Genomic DNA, 17,798 nt, shown 5'->3' with positions numbered 1-17,798 from the left:
TTGCTGCCATTTCTGTCAAAACACCCCCAGCTATGACTGCGCGCTGGTAGGGTGTCTACCAGCTGCCACTGCAGGGGCAGCTGGGAGATGCTCTGCTAGCATGTGGTCATACTTGGGGGGAGCACCACCATTATAGAAGTGGTGGTGAGTGGTGGAGGAGCAGTTATGGACCTCTCCTCTGCTGTAAAGGGGCTGTGCAAGCCCTCAGTTTTAAAGGGATTGTGCCCGTGATTTGGACACTGAAACGCATTTTGGCACATCCCTACTATGGCCTACCTATCCGAATCCAGTCTAGGCAAGACGTGTGGCATTAGCCCCCTGGATCCTTTGGGATCCCCAGTTGGTCTCCCTGACACAACCGAGTAGTCATGCCCATGAGGAACCCAACCAGTGTCACCAAAGTGCCCACCTCACAGCCAGAAAGCACCCAAATCAAATCTTTATTATGGTCCAAGACCAGCGTAAGACAAAAACAGTAGGGCATATCTCATGACAAAGGCAAGTAATGATACCATAAAGCTATATTACTATGAAACTGTTAAATTGATACTATACTGTTTTGTAATACTATAAAATTGCTACACTTTAAAATGGTGTGTGTGTGTCACAACTAAAATTATTATAGCCATAATTAGGAGCATCTATATTTAAAAAGATAAGAAAATAGAATGTATAAAATATGTATAAGGTAAAATAAAGAAATGGGAAAAGATGTAAAATGAAGTACCTAAGACAAGATATATAAAATATATAAATTAGCTAACTGGGAGAACTGAGCGGGCAAGTAAAATAGGCAGTAGTTAAAACCTATACAGGGCTGATTACATGGTTATGGACTAGCAGTCAGGGACCGGCGGATCTTACATGCTCCTGTGCAGGATTTGTTATACGTGTTATATATATGTGTTGTACGTGAAGGCCCGGTTGGTCCACTAGCAACATCTAGGTGTAGGCTTGGCTTGGGCGACCAGGGTACTTGAGCAATATTCTCTCTAACTTTTTTCGTCGTTATGTGGAATGAGTTTTGTTCTGGGTGACAGTATCAAGGCAGTGTGCGTGCATGTGAATGTGAAGGCATGTGGGACCTTCCTGATAAAACCTGAGCGGGATCTAAAATTAACTGAGTGGACATCAAAAAAGTGTGAGTGTATGCACATGCGCACACCTTACAGGGAACACTGTTGAGGAGTAGTGGATGTATAAGCTTGGCACGACTGTCTCTATAAAAGGGACAGGAGAGGAGTAAGTGCTTTGTGGTTTCAGCTTCCACAGTGTCACAGGGACAAAGCCTCTCCATGATTGGAATCTTCCCATATTTGTCTTCTAAAACAGCAGAGGAGATGACATGACAACGGGCAAGGGTGAAGGCCCTTCTGTGGCTTGGGATTTCAGACAGTGACAAGTACCAGAAAGTAGCCAACTCCTCAAGAGGACCAACAACCAGACTCCTCATGAGTAAAGTTTGCTTGTTCTCAATCTCCAGGGAAATGGTGTGGCTCTTTCCTAAGAGTATTTAAGTCATTTCCTTTTCTTGAGCAGTTGCTGGTAACTGCTCAAGCAGGTATGAGTCAGTTGAACTCTTATGTCAGTTAGAATTTAGAACTTCTGCATTCCTTGTTTCTACCTGTACTTGGCCATCTGATCCTGCTCTTGATCCTGTTCTAAGACCCCATTCCAGTGACCTCTGAATTGGGTTTTTTTGCCTATAAGACTTAACTTGAACCTTTGTTCCTGGGGGACTCTTTGTCACGCCCTCGATCTCCGACAGCGAGGAGGAAGGGGAAGCTGTCAACTTTCCAGCCAAGTCAGGAGTGTCTGAGGGGCAGAGCCCGGCTGTCAGCGTTCATGAAACGGCTGTGGTAGATCCAACTAATTATTTAGAGCAGGCACAACAACCTGAGTCAGCAGAAAGCATGAGAGACCAATCGGAAGAAGAACTAGGCAATGAAACACTGACATCACAACAATGCAGGCGCAATAAATGCAGAACGCAATTAGAATCTATTAGAAGGAGCAAACGCCTCTCGCTGAAGGCTGATAAGCCGTGAATTATTGCCAGCTGGGAACTATCGGCTTCCACTATAAATCCTGTCACCAGCCGTCTACTCCTTGCTGAAAAACAACATACGTCATTCAGTTGACAGCGTTCAGCCAAGCCGTGAACTTCCCTGGCATTTGGCCAGACCTTGACACTCTTGCCTAGGGAATCCCAGTGTTCCCTCTAAGGCGTGCGTGTGTCTGCGTGCTCACACATTTTTTGATGTCCACTCACTTAATTTTAGATCTCGCTCAGGTTTAATCAGGAAGGTTCCACTCTGAATATATGTGTGTGCACACTCTGCCGCCCAGAACAAAACTCATTCCGCACATGGATAAAAAAAGTAGAACACTGCTAGGGTTGGGCAAAATGTTTCAAGCTCAAAACAGCCATTTTGAGTGTTTCAAGCTGATAACAAATCACCCTTAAAATAAAGGGCCTATTTTGAGTGTGAAACAAAAGAGCCCTTTTTCAACTCAAAACATTTTGCGTGTTTTGAGCACCGTTTTAGAGACCTGTTTTCCCCTTTCTGATTGGCTTTCTGGCACTGGCTTCCAATTGGCTTGCCATCTCCTTGCCTTTTGATTGGCTTGTTATTAAATTCAAGTGTGGTCATGGGCAACAGTGTCCCCATTGGCTGGGAGGAGGGAGTGGGAGCAGGAGCCAAAGGAGGGATTTTCAAAATGTACTTAAGGGACTGGGAGGCCAGAGAGCTCTCTCTTATAGTGTGCCTCTCAGAGAAGAAAAGATCAGCAGCACAGAGTGAGACTGGTAGAATGGGGCCTGCCTGTGTGGAGAGGCAGAGTATCTGTGGCTTTTATCTGTGTTTCTCTTATCTTGGCAGTACCAACTGCATTGTCCCACCCCCCCCCCCCCAATTTGTTTTCAAGTGTACCAGCAGCCCCAGTGGCTTTAACAACCCACCCACCCCTCCCCAGCTGCTGAGTACCAGAGTGTCTGCTCAGCCCAAGTGCCTCTGAGAGTGGCACATGCACAGATTCCAGCAGAAGACACTGGTTGCTGGAATGTAAGCACTCCAACCTTGGTCAGATTAGATTTCTTTAAAGAAGGCCTAATTTGGGGAAGGGATGAGGTATAGCCAGGTATGTAGGACTGTATGTAGGTCAGGAGGAGTGAGTTAGGAGAAAAGCCAGAGTACGATCCTCCCCAGAGTACAAACCTGCTGAGATACGATCCTCCCCATCTCTGGCAATTTTCAAAAAACATCTGAAAACCCATCTTTTCGCCCAGCCTTTCTCAGCTTCCTAAACTTTTGGGGTTTTAATCTCTGGTTTATTTTTAAATTGTTAAATTGTTTTAAGTTTTTTGTATATGTTTTTAACTGTTTTTATGCTATTGTTGTTTTCTGTTATTGTTGCAGAGACGAAAATTTGGGGCGGTGTAAAAATTTGATAAATAAATAAATAATCCCCTTGTCCTTCCCTTCCCTTAGACTTACCCCATTGTTCCTCGCTTCCCTCAAAAAGAAAAAGAAAAAACCCTCCCCTGCAATAAAGCCTGCCTCTTTATTTGTGAGGATTTAATTTTTCTAGCTGCAGGAAAAAAGTCCAGGGGACCCCTATAAATATAATTGATTGATAACCAGTACTCTTTAAGAAATGTGGTGGCCAAGTTATGCTTCCCAGCCCTTCTCATTGGTTGTTGCCACCCTGTGATGTCACAAAGAGACAGGACAGTTAAGTACTGGGATAGAGCTAGAGGGGAAGGAGACAGCTGACATGGGAAGGAGAGACAAGAGGCTCAGGAAGAGAAAGAACCAAAAAAATGAGGGCCATGAGAAAGGAAAGGTGAGACATGGCCACTTGCTGGGACATAAGCAAGGTAATTGAGAGGGTGGTGGCCTCTCAGCTCCAGGTGGTCTTGGAGGAAACTGATTATCTAGACCCATTTCAAACTGGTTTTCGGGTGGGCTATGAGGTGGAGGCTGCCTTGGTCAGCCTGATGGATGATCTCCAATTGGAAATTGACAGAGGAGGTGTGTCTCTGTTGGTCGTTTTGGATATCTCAGCAGCTTTTGATACTATCGACCGTAGTATCCTGGAACGTCTGAGGGTGTTGGGGGTGGGAGGCACTGTTTTACAGTGGTTCCCCTCCTACCTCTCAGACAGATTCCAGATGGTGTCGATTGGAAATTGTTGCTCTTCGAAATCTGAGCTTAAGTATGGTGTCTCTCAAGGCTCCTTACTTTCTCCAATGCTTTTTAACATGAAACCGCTGGGAGAGATCATCAGGGGATTTGGAGCTGGGTATTACCAGTATGCTGATGACACCCAGATCTACTTCTCCATGTCAACTTCTTCAGGAGCTGGCATAACTTCCCTAAATGCTTGCCTGGAAGCAGTAATGGGCTGGATGAGGGAGAATAAACAAGCTGAATCCAGATAAGATGGAGGTACTTATTGTGTGGGGACAGAACTCTAGAGACTATTTTGATCTACCTGTTCTAGATGGGGGTCACACTTCCCCAAAAGGAACAGGTTTGCAGTCTGGGAGTACTTCTGGATTCGCACCTCTCCCTGGTTTCTCGGGTTGAAGCGGTGACCAGGGGTGCTTTCTATCAGCTCCAGCTGATACGCCAGCTGCGCCTGTTTCTAGAGATCCACGACCTCAAAACAGTGGTACATCGGTTGGTAACCTCCAGACTTCTGTAATGCGCTCTACGTGGGGCTGCCTTTGTACGTAGTCCGGAAACTTCAGTTGGTTCAGAATGCGGCAGCCAGGTTGGTTTCTGGGTCATCTTGGAGAGACCACATTACTCAGTTACTGATGGAGCTGCACTGGCTCCCAATAGGTTTCCGGACAAAATGCAGAGTTCTAGTTATAACTTACAAAGCCCTAAACAGCTTAGGCCCTGGGTATTTGAGAGCATCTTCTTCATTACAAGCCTCACCGCCCATTGAGGTCATCTGAGGAGGTCCGTCTCCAGTTACCTCTAACTCGTTTGGTGGCTACACAGAAACGGGCCTTCTCAGTCGCTGCCCTGAGATTGTGGAATGCACTTCCTGCTGAGATATGATCCTCCCCATCTCTGGCAATTTTCAAAAAACACCTGAAAACCAAACTTTTCGCCCAAGCTTTCTCAGCTTCCTAAATCTTTTAGGTTTTAATCTCTGGTTTATTTATAAATTGTTTTAAGTATTTGTATATGTTTTTAGCTTGTTTTATGCTATTGTTAACCTCCCAGAGACGAAAGTTTGGGGCGGTGTACAAATTTGATAGATAAATAAATAAGTTCACAATCACTTGGCCCTTGGAATTCTAGATTCCTTAAAGTATTGCAAGGCTTAAACCAGGGCTGCTCAACATTGGCCCTCCTGCAGATGTTGGCCTACAACTTCCATAATCCCTGCCTATGGCCATTGTGGCTGGGGATTATGGGAGCTGTAGTCCAAAAACAGCTGGGGGGGCTAAGTTGAGCAGCCCTGGCTTAAACTAAGGTAGTTCCCTAAATTTCTAAGAACATGTATGTCATTTTGAATATGTCATCTGGTGGGATTGAGATAGAAGAAGATAAAAGTTGAGTGAGGCCTTGCATCCGTGTTTCTCTCAATGGAATTGCTGGCAAAGATACACAGGCCTTAGCCTGACCCACTGGGCTATGATTTCTGGGCCAGTATGAGTGGCCTGGGCCATAACGACCTGTGGCTGTGGTGCGTGGTGCATGCGGTGATGCCACATGCAATCTACATTCAAGGGGACCTGAATGTTCAGGCAGACACTTTGAGCAGGCTGATCTCCCATGAGTGGATGTTGGATCAGGGCGTGCTTCAAGCCTTGTTTGCAATGTGGGGTGTTCCGGTTCTGGATGTTCTAGCATCACAGGACAATGCCCATTGCGCTCTCCATTCAAGAGGAGGGGGAGGGAGGTACTCTCTGGGGGATGCGTTTGTTCTGTCCTGCGAGGACCACTTCGTTTACATTTTTTCACCATTCCCACTCATACCAAGAGTCCTTCGAAAGCTGAAGGAGGACCGCTCTTGGGCCATCACGATAGCCCCTTGGTGGCCCAGGAGGCCGTGGTTTGCGGCTCCGATACGGTTGGTGGTGATTTATGTGTGTCTGCCGTCACTACCTTATGTCGCAGGAGAGGGGTCAGGTGCTCCATCCGAAGATCCAGTCTCTTCATCTAGCTGCCTGGAAGATCTCACTGTCTTCCCATTGGAACTCAGAGACATTCTGATTGCGGTTAGGAAGCCTTCAATGAGAAAGTCATATGGACATAAATGGACTCATTTTCTTGTCTCTGCTGCTCAAAATGGCTTTGATGTACTTATCTTTTCTGTTCAATATGTTTGTTCTTATCTTTTGTATTTGAAAGAGTCTGGTTTGAAACGCTCCTCTCTCCGAATACATTTGGTGGCCATTGTGGCACATTCACTTGTCACTGGGGTTTCCTGGTTCAGGGATCCACTGGTAAAGAGGTTTCTGAAAGGGCTGTCACATGTTTTGCCGGATTACCCTGTAATGTCACCTGCTTGGTGATCTCCAAGGTGCTGGTTGGTTTGTTACTCCCACCCTCTGAGCCGTTGGCTTCGGTTGATCCTCGCCTTCTTACATGGAAGGTTGCCTTTTTATGGCGATCACCTCCGCGAGGAGGGTGAATGAACTCTAAGCTCTGAGGGTTGATTTGCCATACCTTCCGTTTCATAAGAATAAGGTCGTGCTCCAACCAGATGTTCAATTTCTTCAAAAATTGTTTCTACCTTTCATTGTTCCCTGCTAATTACCTTACCTATATTTTTTCAGAGCTGTTCATCTGATGCAGAGCGTAGGTTGCATTGTTTGGAGGACATTATCCTTCAAAGGTCAGCAGAGTGGAGAAAAACTCCTTCTCTGTTTGTTCTGTATGATGGGCCTCACAAGGGTTTGCAAGTTTCTTTGCAGTCCCTATCTAGGTGGATTGTTTCATCTATTGAACTTTGCTACAATTTGGCAAATTAACAGTTGCCTGGGGCTATTAAGGCACACTTAGGGCTATTAAGGCACACTTAATAGGTGCCATAGTTAGGTCTATGGTGTCCTCTGTTGCCTTTGATCGTGTGGTCCCATTAGACACTATTTGTCAGGAAGCTACTTGGGCTTTGCCCCATTCTTTTCTTCGTCATCCTGTTGATGCCAGGGCTTGGAATGATGCTAAATTTGGCAGGAGTGTCCTGCAGTCTATTTTCAGTCGATGTGCTTTGTTTATTTGAAATAAATGCTGCTTGCAGAGTGCATCCGTGTTTCTGTTTGGTTTTCCCCTCCACTTTGGGTACTAGCTTGTTTGTTTGTTTGTTTATTGAATTTATACCCCGCCCAAACTTATGTCTCTGGGCGGCCATTGCTATGCTCCCATTGATGTAAAAGACAGACCATGTTGAAGAACTACAGTCTGCTTACCTGTAACTTTGGTTCTTCTAGTGGTCATCTGTCTTTTTACATGCCCTCCCATCCTCCCTGCTGGATTTACTGAAGGCGGACTCTGTGACTGAGGGGATGTGGAGTGGCACAGCCACATAAAGTGGCTGGTGGTGGGGTTCCTGCCTAAAAGAGGAGAACTGAACTTGTTAGGTTCCGACGAGATCTCTGTGAAGGCACATAGCCCATTGGTGTAAAAGGACAGATGATCACTAGAAGAACCAAAGTTACAGGTAAGCAACCTGTAGACTGATTGGTCAGTTTGTATTTCTTACTGGATGCTCAAGGCTGTTGTTGTTGGGATGGTCTTTCATTCAGAGTAGGGCTGTTGTGTATTATTTGTTAATAGTCAAGTTATCAGCCTTAGTAACTTTGTTCAATAAACTTAACAAGTCTCATGGCAGAAGGACATGAATGAAGAGCAATCTGTGATACAGGTTCAATCCCAGTTCTGACATGGTTGCTTGTATCCTCCAGATTTTGCTTTTACTTGTACCCTGCTTTGAACAGCACTTTTCTTTTCTTTTCTTTTCGCATTTTGAACAGCACTTTTCGACCATGCAAGTGCACCAGAAAACGTAGTCATATCAGGATAACAGTGGCCTCTGCAACCACAATGTCTCTCTGTGAAGCAGCATAAACCACTCTATGCAATGAGGAAGTCTGCATCCCACTTTGCGTGCTTTGTCTGACATCCGGCTTGTTCCAGTCTGTCACTGAAGATGTGTACAGTGTTGCTTGTTAACCTTGTTGGCTGGAAAAAGCCATCTTGCTTTATTGTCATGTTTGGGGTACTTTTAACAGCTTATGAACGCATCTCTACATCTCATATGGTTCACATCCTTTATTGAGGGACAATCTGAGTCACTATTGAACTTGATTATGGGCTCCCTATACTCGTGTAGAGCATACTATACATAGTTGCTAAAGATGTTAGAGAAAAATGTGCCAGGAGGATAGACCAGACTAGTTGATGCAACAGGGCACTGGGGTGTGCCGAAATGTGATTAGGCATCTGAATTGCTGACTCAATCCCTTTAAAACTGAGGGCTTATACAGCCCCTTTAAAATGGAGGAGAGCAGGTCCATACCTGCTCCTCCTCCACTCACTGCTACTTCCGTAAGGGTGGCGCTCCCCCCAGCGATGACCGCACGCCAGCACGGCGTCTCCCAGCTACCCCACATGATGTGAGCATGCACATGACCTCCACGTGCCCGGGGGTGGGGGGAGGAGTGTACCAATTCCGACTGTATTGCCACAGTCATCTCAAAAACTTAGTAAACAGTGAATACTTCATGCAAATGTCTTTCATTTCTCACTGGCACTTGTTACTGTCATATTTCACATATTTGATTGTGTTTATTGAGCTGAAGTGCTCCTAACCCACTCCTGTGGAAAAGCATGCTTTAGAGAAACATGTGTGAAACAGCCACCAAGCTCTGCTGTTGAGCACCCTTTCCAATTCCAGTGAAAAAAGTGGGATTTTAAAATTTGTGCCCCCCATTTTGATAGTTGTGTCCAGGAATTCTCTCCAACCAATGTGTAAACCCTACCAGACACCCAATCCAAGATCCAAATCAAGCATACAGATAGCCTTGTAAAGACCTAGGGTTGAGTGGAAAGACTGGTAGGAAATGTGTTAATTGCCAGTGTTTTGTACTGCCCAGAAAAAAATGGAGGAAAACGATATGACACATGATGAATATAGATATTTTAACTCACTGTAGTTGCATGCAAGATGAGACCCCACATAGCAGTTTCTTTTATAAGGATTGGAAATTCTTTATTGATTATAGAAATAGACATGTGTAATATGCAATAGAGAAGATTATCTATATATTCATGGTGTGTTTTTTAAAAACATATTAAAATACACTTAAAATAATTCAAACCTTTAGTAATTTGACAGACTCACAGTGGAAGAGAGAGGAAATGACGGAAAGGTAGAAGAACAGTGGAAATATATGTACATGTGGAGATGGATTTTAAGGAAGAATGCCAAAAGCTGGGGTGGGAGGGAGAGTGCAGATATGTATTGCATAAGCCCTATTCAGACATTATGTTGTATGTGTGTTCAGCTGTCTGAACACTCCATGTTTTTGTAAATGAGCCTGCATTCATTTTAAAAATAAATGGTACAGATAGAATGTATACTGCTGTACCTGTGTTCAACATAATGTGCAAATAACTGAACCTGTGTATATTGTACACTAATATGAGTTGAATAGGACTGTAAGTATTCAAAGAAGAGGTTCCAGGCAGAGCTGTGCTTTTTTAATCCCATCCCCTGTTCCCTTGCCTTCACTCTCTGCCATGCCCTGCTTTAAACCTTTTCCCACTGTTCTGTGTGTTTTATCCCCTGTGTGTTTTATCCTCTCTCTCCCCCCTCCCTTGCTCTGGGCCAGTGGGGCGCACCCAGGCCTTTGGGCCTGAAGTTTCTGGCCGATCCACTTTACCTATTATTTCTCCAACCCCCCCCCCCCCCACCTGTCCTCCTGTATTGCTTTTCTGCTTCTCTCTCTCTCTCTGTCCCACCCAGTCCCTAAACCTTCTCTTCTGAGTGGGGGTTTTCTGCATTTAATTTAATTTAATTTAATTCAGAAGAACACAGTGTTCTTCTGAATGGAAGGCTCACTCAGTGATTTCCAATGGAAGCAAAAAATAATTCTGCAAACTCAGATTTGCAAGGCCAGAGGCTTGGCTTTATATATGATTTGAAACTCCCTCCTTTGGGAGCCCCCACCTTTGCCCTCTGCCTGTGGCCAGTAGAGTGCCAGCTCTCAAGCACTGGCACAGTGCACAGCCTACCACAGAGCCAGACTCATCTGGCCAATCACAGAAGCAGTGGTTCGGACAATGCAAACAAGTATCACAAAATGGAGCTTAGAGGCTTTGAACCGGCTCGAGCCTGTTTGAACTCAGACCGGCATTGCAAACCCAATGCCCTGTTTGGTCCAAATTCGAACCGTCGAACTGAATTGGTTTAAATTTGAACTGGTTTGCATATCCCTATTGGCCGTATCCAGTTCCAACAGTGCAACTAGTTTGGGAGCTATTTGGGGAAAGGGAACCTTTTTATTTTTATTTATATCTGTGTAAACCACATTGGAAACTTTTGTTGAAAAGTGGTATATAAATAATCATAGTAGTAGTAGTATTCACTCTTGAGTAAAGTATTTCTCACACATGAAACATTTACAGGGTTTGACTACTGTGTGATTTTTCTGATGTCTCACAAGGACTGACCGACAAAAAACATCTCATTCCAAACATTTAAATGGTTTCTCTCCTATTTGAACCTTCTGATGTTGTACAAGTCCTAGGTATTGAACAAAAGATTTCTCACACTCCAAGCATTTGTAAGGTTTCTCTCCGGTGTGGACTCTCTTAATGCCTTACAAGGGTTAAGCTTTCAGCAAAGCATTTTCCACACTCAAGGCATTTATGTGGGTTCTCTCCATTGTGGATTCTTCTCTGGATCACAGGGTCTGGGTGCTGGGCAGCCACAATCTAGACATTCAACGGGCTTCTCTCCTGTGTGGATTCTGTGATAATTTACAATGACAGACCTATGAGCAAAATGTTTCTGACACTCCAGACACTGAAAGGGTTCTTTCCCATGTAGATTCTCTGGTGGGTCAACTGCTAGGCAAAATCTTTCCCACATCAGAGCACTTATATTTCTTATCTCCTGTATGGACCCTCTGGTGTAGGTCAAGATGCATTTTCCAGGCAAACATTTCTCCATACTTCAAGCACTTATTTCTCTCCAGAGTGGACTTTCTAGTGTCTGACAAAAACAGCAAAACATTTTCACACTTCAAGCAGAAGTTCTTCAAGCCGCCTGCTGGAATAAGAGGACAAAACTTGGTCGGCCTGATGGATGATCTCCAATTGGGAATTGACAGAGGAAGTGTGACTCTGTTGGTCCTTTTGGACCTCTTGCCGGCTTTTGATTCTGTCAAACATAGTATCCTTCTGGAGTGTCTGAGGGGGTTGGGAGTGGGAGGCACTGCTTTGCTCCTACCTCTCAGGCAGGTTCCAGATGGTCTCTCCCTTGGAGACTGCTGTTCTTCAAAATCTGAACTTTTGTATGGTGCCCCTCAGCACTCCATATTTTCTCCGATGTCTTTAACATCTACATGAAACTGCTGGGAGAGATCTCAGGAGATTAAGTGCAGGATGTTAACAGTATGCTGATTTATTTGTTTGTTTATCATATTTTTACACTGCCCAAAACTTACATCTCTGGGTGGTTTACAACAAGATTAAAAGTAAAACATTAATTAAAAACAAAAACAAAAAATGTAAAAGCAAGAAGTTTAAAACACAATTTAAAATTTTAAAACAATATTCTAAAAACAACATTAAAACAAAACAATATCAGTTAAAAGTCTGGGTGAAGAAATGCATCTTTAGAGACTTTTAAAAAGATGTCAGAGATGGGGAGGCTCTTATTTCACTAGGGAGTGCATTCCAAAGCCTTGGGGCAGCAACAGAGAAGGCCCGTCCCTGAGTAGCCACCAGACAAGCTGGTGGCAAATGTAGACAGACCTCTCCTGATGATCTCAATGGGCGGTGGGGTTCATAACGAAGAAGACGTTCTCTTAAAAACCCAGGGCCCAAGCTGTTTAGGGCTTTATGGGTTATGACCAACACCTTGTATTTTGCCCAGAAACATATTGGCAGCCAGTGTAACTCCTTCAATACGGGAGTAATATGGTCTCTCCTGGATGACCCAGAGATCAGCCTGGTTGCCGCATTCTAGACCAACTGTAGTTTCTGGACTACGTACAAGGGCAGCCCCACATAGAGCGCATTGCAATAATCCAGTCTGGAGGTTACCAGCAGATGTACCACTGTTTTGAGGTTGTCTGACTCAAGAAACGGACGTAACTGGCGTATCAGCCGAAGCTGATAGAAGGCACTTCTCGCCGCTGTCTCAACCTGGGACACCAAGGCGAGACTTGGATCCAGAAGCACCCCTAGACTGCGTACCTGTTCCTTCTGGAGAAATGTGACCCCATCCAGAACAGGCAGATCAAAATTGTCTCTCGAGTTCCAGCCCCGCACAATGAGTACCTCCGTCTTATCTGGATTCAGTCTCTGTTATACCTCATCCAGCCCATTACCGACCCCGGGCAGGCATTTAGGGAGGTTATGCCCTCTCCTGATGATGCTGACATGGAGAAATAGATTTGGGTGTCATCAGCATACTGATAGCACCCTGCACCAAATCTCCTGATGATCTCTCCCAGCAGTTTCATGTAGATGTTAAACAACATTGGAGACAATACGGACATCCGTATGACATCCAAATCTGTTTCTCCATGTCAACATCATTAGAAGGCATAACCTCCCTAAATGCCTGCCTGGAGGCAGTGATGGGCTGAATGAGGGATGATAGACTGATACTGAATCCAGATAAGATGGAGGTACTTATTGTGTGAGGTCAGAACTTGGGAGATGAGTTTGATCTGCTGGTTCTGGATAGGGTTACACTTCCCCAGAACGAACAAGTACACAGTCTAGAGGTGCTTCTGGATCGGCTTGGTGTTCCAGGTTGAGGTGGTGGCCCAAAGTGCCTTCTATCAGCTTCAACTGATATGCCAGCTTCGGCTGATATGCCAGTTTCTTGAGATAAACGACCTCAGAACAATGGCATGTATGCTGGTAACCTCCATACTGGACTACTGCAATGTGCTTTGTGTGGGGCTGCCTTTGTATGTAGTCCAGAAACTACAGTTGGCCCAGAATGCGGCAACGAGATTGGTCTCTGGTTCATCTCAGAGAGACCATATTACTTCCATTTTGAAAGGTCTACACTGGCTGCCAATAAGTTTCCAGGCAAAATACAAGGTGCTGGTTATAATCCACTATAATAAAAGCCTCCAGCGTGATCCCGTGTCGCCCGTGTCTTTCTTGGCCGTTCTGGGCATGCGCGGAGCGCATGCCCAGAACAGCCAAGAAAGATACGGCCGCCCAGACACAGGCGGCCATGTTCAGCAATCGGGAGAGGAGGACGGAAAGGGCATGTTCAGGGAGAACAGAGGCAGCAGCGGGGGAACTGGGAGGGCTGGGTCGGCAGCAGGGGAACCGGGAGGGCTAAGGCGGCAGCGGGGGAACCGGGAGAGCAGAGGCGGCAGCGGGGGGAAATAGGGTGAGTTCCCTATTCCAGGTTCCCACCAGGGCATCGACAGAATCGCTGGCAGGACCAACATCAAAACCCTCCAAGGCTTTTTGGAATCCTCCTGGATCCAACAGCCTCCTCGAGCAGACCATCTTAATAGGTCCTCCACCCCTGCAAGGCTGGGTTGTGGCTGTGAAACCTGTTGGGAATTCTGTCTGCTAAGAGAAACCCTTTTTCATTATAGCAGAGTACACAGAGGCACAACACAGCAGAATTTAGTTAGGCATGCATGTATGCTGAGAGTGAAGTAACTTGGAACCAGTTCATAGTTTCAAATCAATATATATGGCATTTATTAGAGAACTCCATTCTAGACAGGAAAGTGAGGAGTTAGGATCTGTAATCTAGCTAGCTAGCTGGATGCAGATGGATTCTGTATCTCTGCACACATAGTGCAGGGAGAGGAGCTTGCATGTTGCAAGGTAGAAGGAACAGGAAGAGAAAGGGAGAGAGGAAGTGCAAAGCAGGAAAGAAGGCAGTTAGTCCCTAAGAGTAGCAATCTACATTCCAAAGGGATAGTGTCAGAGCAGTAGAGACGGTATGACCAATGTCTTGATCCTCTAGCCCTCTGACTCACTAGTCTGTCCTCCACTGTCATTGAGACAAGAGACAGCGTATAGTCCTTCACTTCCAACAAAACCAACCTTAACCAGGCAGTGGTCCGTCCATGACAATGGGGAAACCACAGGATCCCACACCCACGGAACACCCCCCTGATCCGAACAAAAGACCAAATCAAGTGTGTGGCCGGCAACATGAGTTGGTCCTGAAACTAGCTGGGATAGACCCATAGTTGTCATGGCTGCTATGAACTACTGAGCTGCACCAGAAAAGTCAGCCTCACAATGGATATTGAAGTCACCCAGAACCAAAAGTCTGGGTGACTCCAACACCAACTCCGAGACCAGCTCCATCAGCTCCGTTAGGGAGTCGATTGGGCAGCAGGGTGGACGGTACACCAACAGAATCCCCAATCTACCCCAAGTTGCCAGCCTTAGAAAGACACACTCAATGTAAGTCAACTGTTGCACAGGGGCCCTGGTAAGGGAAATGGTATCCTTATGGACCACAGCCACCCCACCCCACCCCCGCCCACATCCCCTAGCCTGCTCCACAACAGAGTAGCCTGGTGGAAGAAGCTGGGCCCAAACTGGGCCACTAGCTTCCCCCATCCAGGTCTCAGTTATACAAGCCAGGTCGGCTCCCTTTTGGGGGATTTCGGTCTTATTCTGAACCGACCTGGCATTGCAAAGGAGCAAGACTAGGTTCTGTGGGAAGTTGGAACTGCGCCCCAAGGCCAGAGAGCTGACAAGGCAGCCGGAAGTGGAAACAGTAACTAGATTACTGGGTTCCCTTCCCCTGTAACGGCCAGCTGCTCTGCCAACGCCAATTCTTCTATTCCCCACCACAACAGTAATAGCTGCCCAGAGCCACTGGACACACACCCAGCATCATTCTGCCCAAGAGAACCCAAACACATGACAACAGAAGGCCTGGCACAACCCAATAAAAGGGAGAACTAACAATAAACAACCCAAACCTCCAACCACACCTTATAACTCCCCCCCCCCCGACCTCAGTCCCACACCGAAGCCCTGGCTTTGGTGGCTGCCTACAGGCGGTCTGCTGGATACGCCTCTGGCATGCCTCCCTCCAATATATGCTGCCAAGGACTCCAGAAATCAATCGTCTTAAGAGAGTTCTCTGGTCCTTGGGGACAGGTGGAACAAGTCAAGCACTCAGAGAGAAGGCACAGGTGGAATAGGGCAGCAATCCCAAGACGGTCCTTCAGAAGGTCTGGGGCTGCAAAAACAAACCTCCTCAGTCAGGACAGGCAGGGTGAGACGGATGTTGTTCATCAGGAGAGGTCAGGGAACTGACAGGATCTAGCTCCCTCCTCTTGTCACTCTCTTTGATCTCCCAGACACTCTCGGCGTGCCTTCCTCCAATATATGCTGCCAAGGACTCCAGAAATCTCTCCTCTCACAAGAGTTCTCTGGTCCTTTATTACATTTACTAGTATTTTTAAGCCCGTTAAAATAACGGGCGCTAGTAGACCTTTGGGGCCAGCCTCCTCCTCCATACCTCCTCCACCGCCTCCACCCGGCCGGGCCCACCACCTCCTCTGGCCGAGAGTGGGGGCCCTTTTCTGAGAGTACTGCCCCACTCTCCCTCCCTTCCTTCTGCTCCACACTCTTGTCTTTCTTCCCCTCCCACCCCACTCTCTTGCCCTCCCCCTCCCCCTTCCCCACTCCCTCTTGCCCTCCCCCTGACCCACTCCCTCTTGCCCCTCCCCGCCCCACTCTCTCTTGTCCTCCCCTCCCCCACTCCCTCTTGGCCCCCCCTCCCCTGACCCACTCCCCCTTGCCCCTCCCCCTCCTGCCCCTCCCCTCCCACACTCTCTCTTACCCCTCCACCCCTCCCCTGCCCCACTCCCTCTTGCCCCTCCCCCTCCCCCTGTCCCACTCTCTCTTCCCCATCCCCCCTCCCCCTGCCACACTCCTCTTAAGGCCGTTATATTAACGGGTTCATTCTTTGGGGCTGGCTGTTCCCTTCTCTCTCCTGTCCCACTCTCCCTCCCTCCCATCTGCCCCACACTCTTGCCTCTCTTCCTCTCCCTCCCACCCCAATCTCTTGCCCTCCCTCCCCCTCCCACCCCTCTCTCTCACCCTCCCCTTCCTGTCAGCCTCCTGCCCCAGTCCCTCCTGCCATCCCCACTCCCTCTTGCCCTTCCCTTCCACCTCCCCCTGCCCCAGTCCCTCTTGCACTTTCCCCTCCTCCTCCCCCTCTCACCCTTTCCCCTCCTCCTGCCCCACTCCCTCTTGCTCTTCCCCCTCCCCCCGCCCCACTCCCTCTTGCCCCACTCCCTCTCGCCCTTCCCCCTCCCCGCTGCCCCACTCCCTCTTGCCGTCCCCCCTCCCCCTGCCCCTCTCGCCCTTCTCCCTCCCTGCTGCCCCACTTCCTCCTGCCCTTCCCCTCCCCCACTCCTTCTTGCCCTCCCCCCTCCCCCTGCCCCACTCCCTCTTGCCCTTCCCCCTCCCCCCTGCCCCAATCCCTCTTGCCCTCCTCTTGCCCCTCCCCCTGCCCCACTCCCTCTTGCCCTTCCCCCCTGCCCCTGCCCCTCCTGCCCTTCCCCCTCCCCCTCCATTTTGAAAGTTCTACTTACCAGGCCGCCGCCGCTCCTCCTCCCGTGCGGCGAGCAGGAAAGTCCCGCTGCCCGGATCCCTCCCAGAAACCACCCCAGCTAGGGAGACCAACAGAGAAGGGGAAAGGAGGGGAGTGGGAGAGGGGAAGCCACAGGCAGGGAGGGCTAAAGCCACATCGAGCCAACTCCTAAACCCAACGGAGGACACCCGGGGAGGAGGGGGATGCGGGGGAGGAATGGACAGACCAAGAGGGCTAAAGCCCTCAACCGCCAAAGCCGGGCCTGGACAACAGGCCAGAACGCTGGGCACCCCTCTGAGCCGGGACGCCACCGCTGAAGCCGCCACCCGTGAGGAAGGCCAAGCCGCCAGGCCCCATTCCGCGGCTGAGAAGCTGCCGAGGCCGCCGCCAACACCCTTGCCAAGGCCGCCGCCTGCCGCCGCCAACACCCTTGCCAAGGCCGCCGCCTGCTCCACGGCCGGGAGCCTGAGAAGCCAGCCGCCGAAGCCTTTGCTGAATCCTCCAGTGCCTCTTCTGGGCCCGCCGCCCTCCACCCTCCTTTGGCCGAGGCGGCGGCTCTGCCGCTGCCTCGCCCAGCTTCCCCTGCCGTCTCGGCCGGCTTCTTCCGCCGCCCCCGCGGCCGGTCCGGACCCGCCGCTGCCTGTCCTCTGCTCTCCTTGGGTCCGGGCCAGACCCGCCGCCGCCTCTGGCCTCCCCGTGGCCGCCTCTGGCCTCCCCTCGGCCGGGCCGATCAACATGGCCGCCTGGTGCCTGCGGCTGTATCTCCCTCGGACGTTCTGGGCATGCGCTCCGCACATGCCCAGAATGGTTGAGGAAGACACGGGCGCACACACAGGCTCTTTATTATAGAGGATATCCCTCTCCAAGGAGCCCAGAGTGGTGTACATGGTTATGTTTGTTCTCACAATAACCCTGTCAGGTAGGTTGGGCTGATATACAACTGGCCTAGAGTCACCCAGTGAATTTAATGGCTGAATGGGTATTTA

At 48.4% G+C, this 17,798-nt stretch overlaps 1 protein-coding gene across 1 annotated transcript in view; it reads left to right on the top strand.

The window, feature by feature from the left end:
• Positions 1 to 17,798, top strand: part of CUL2 (cullin 2) — a 90,353-nt gene continuing 72,555 nt past the window's right edge. Inside the window, exon 1 of the mRNA XM_053259647.1 lies at positions 1 to 3,846. The gene's annotated coding sequence lies outside the window, so the exon portion shown is untranslated. The remainder of the gene's footprint in view (positions 3,847 to 17,798) is intronic.

This window comes from Hemicordylus capensis, chromosome 6 (genome assembly GCF_027244095.1).
Source record: "Hemicordylus capensis ecotype Gifberg chromosome 6, rHemCap1.1.pri, whole genome shotgun sequence".
Lineage (NCBI taxonomy): Eukaryota > Metazoa > Chordata > Lepidosauria > Squamata > Cordylidae > Hemicordylus > Hemicordylus capensis.
The sequence above is the reverse complement of the archived record's forward strand: the minus strand, read 5'-3'. Positions and strand labels throughout refer to the sequence as shown.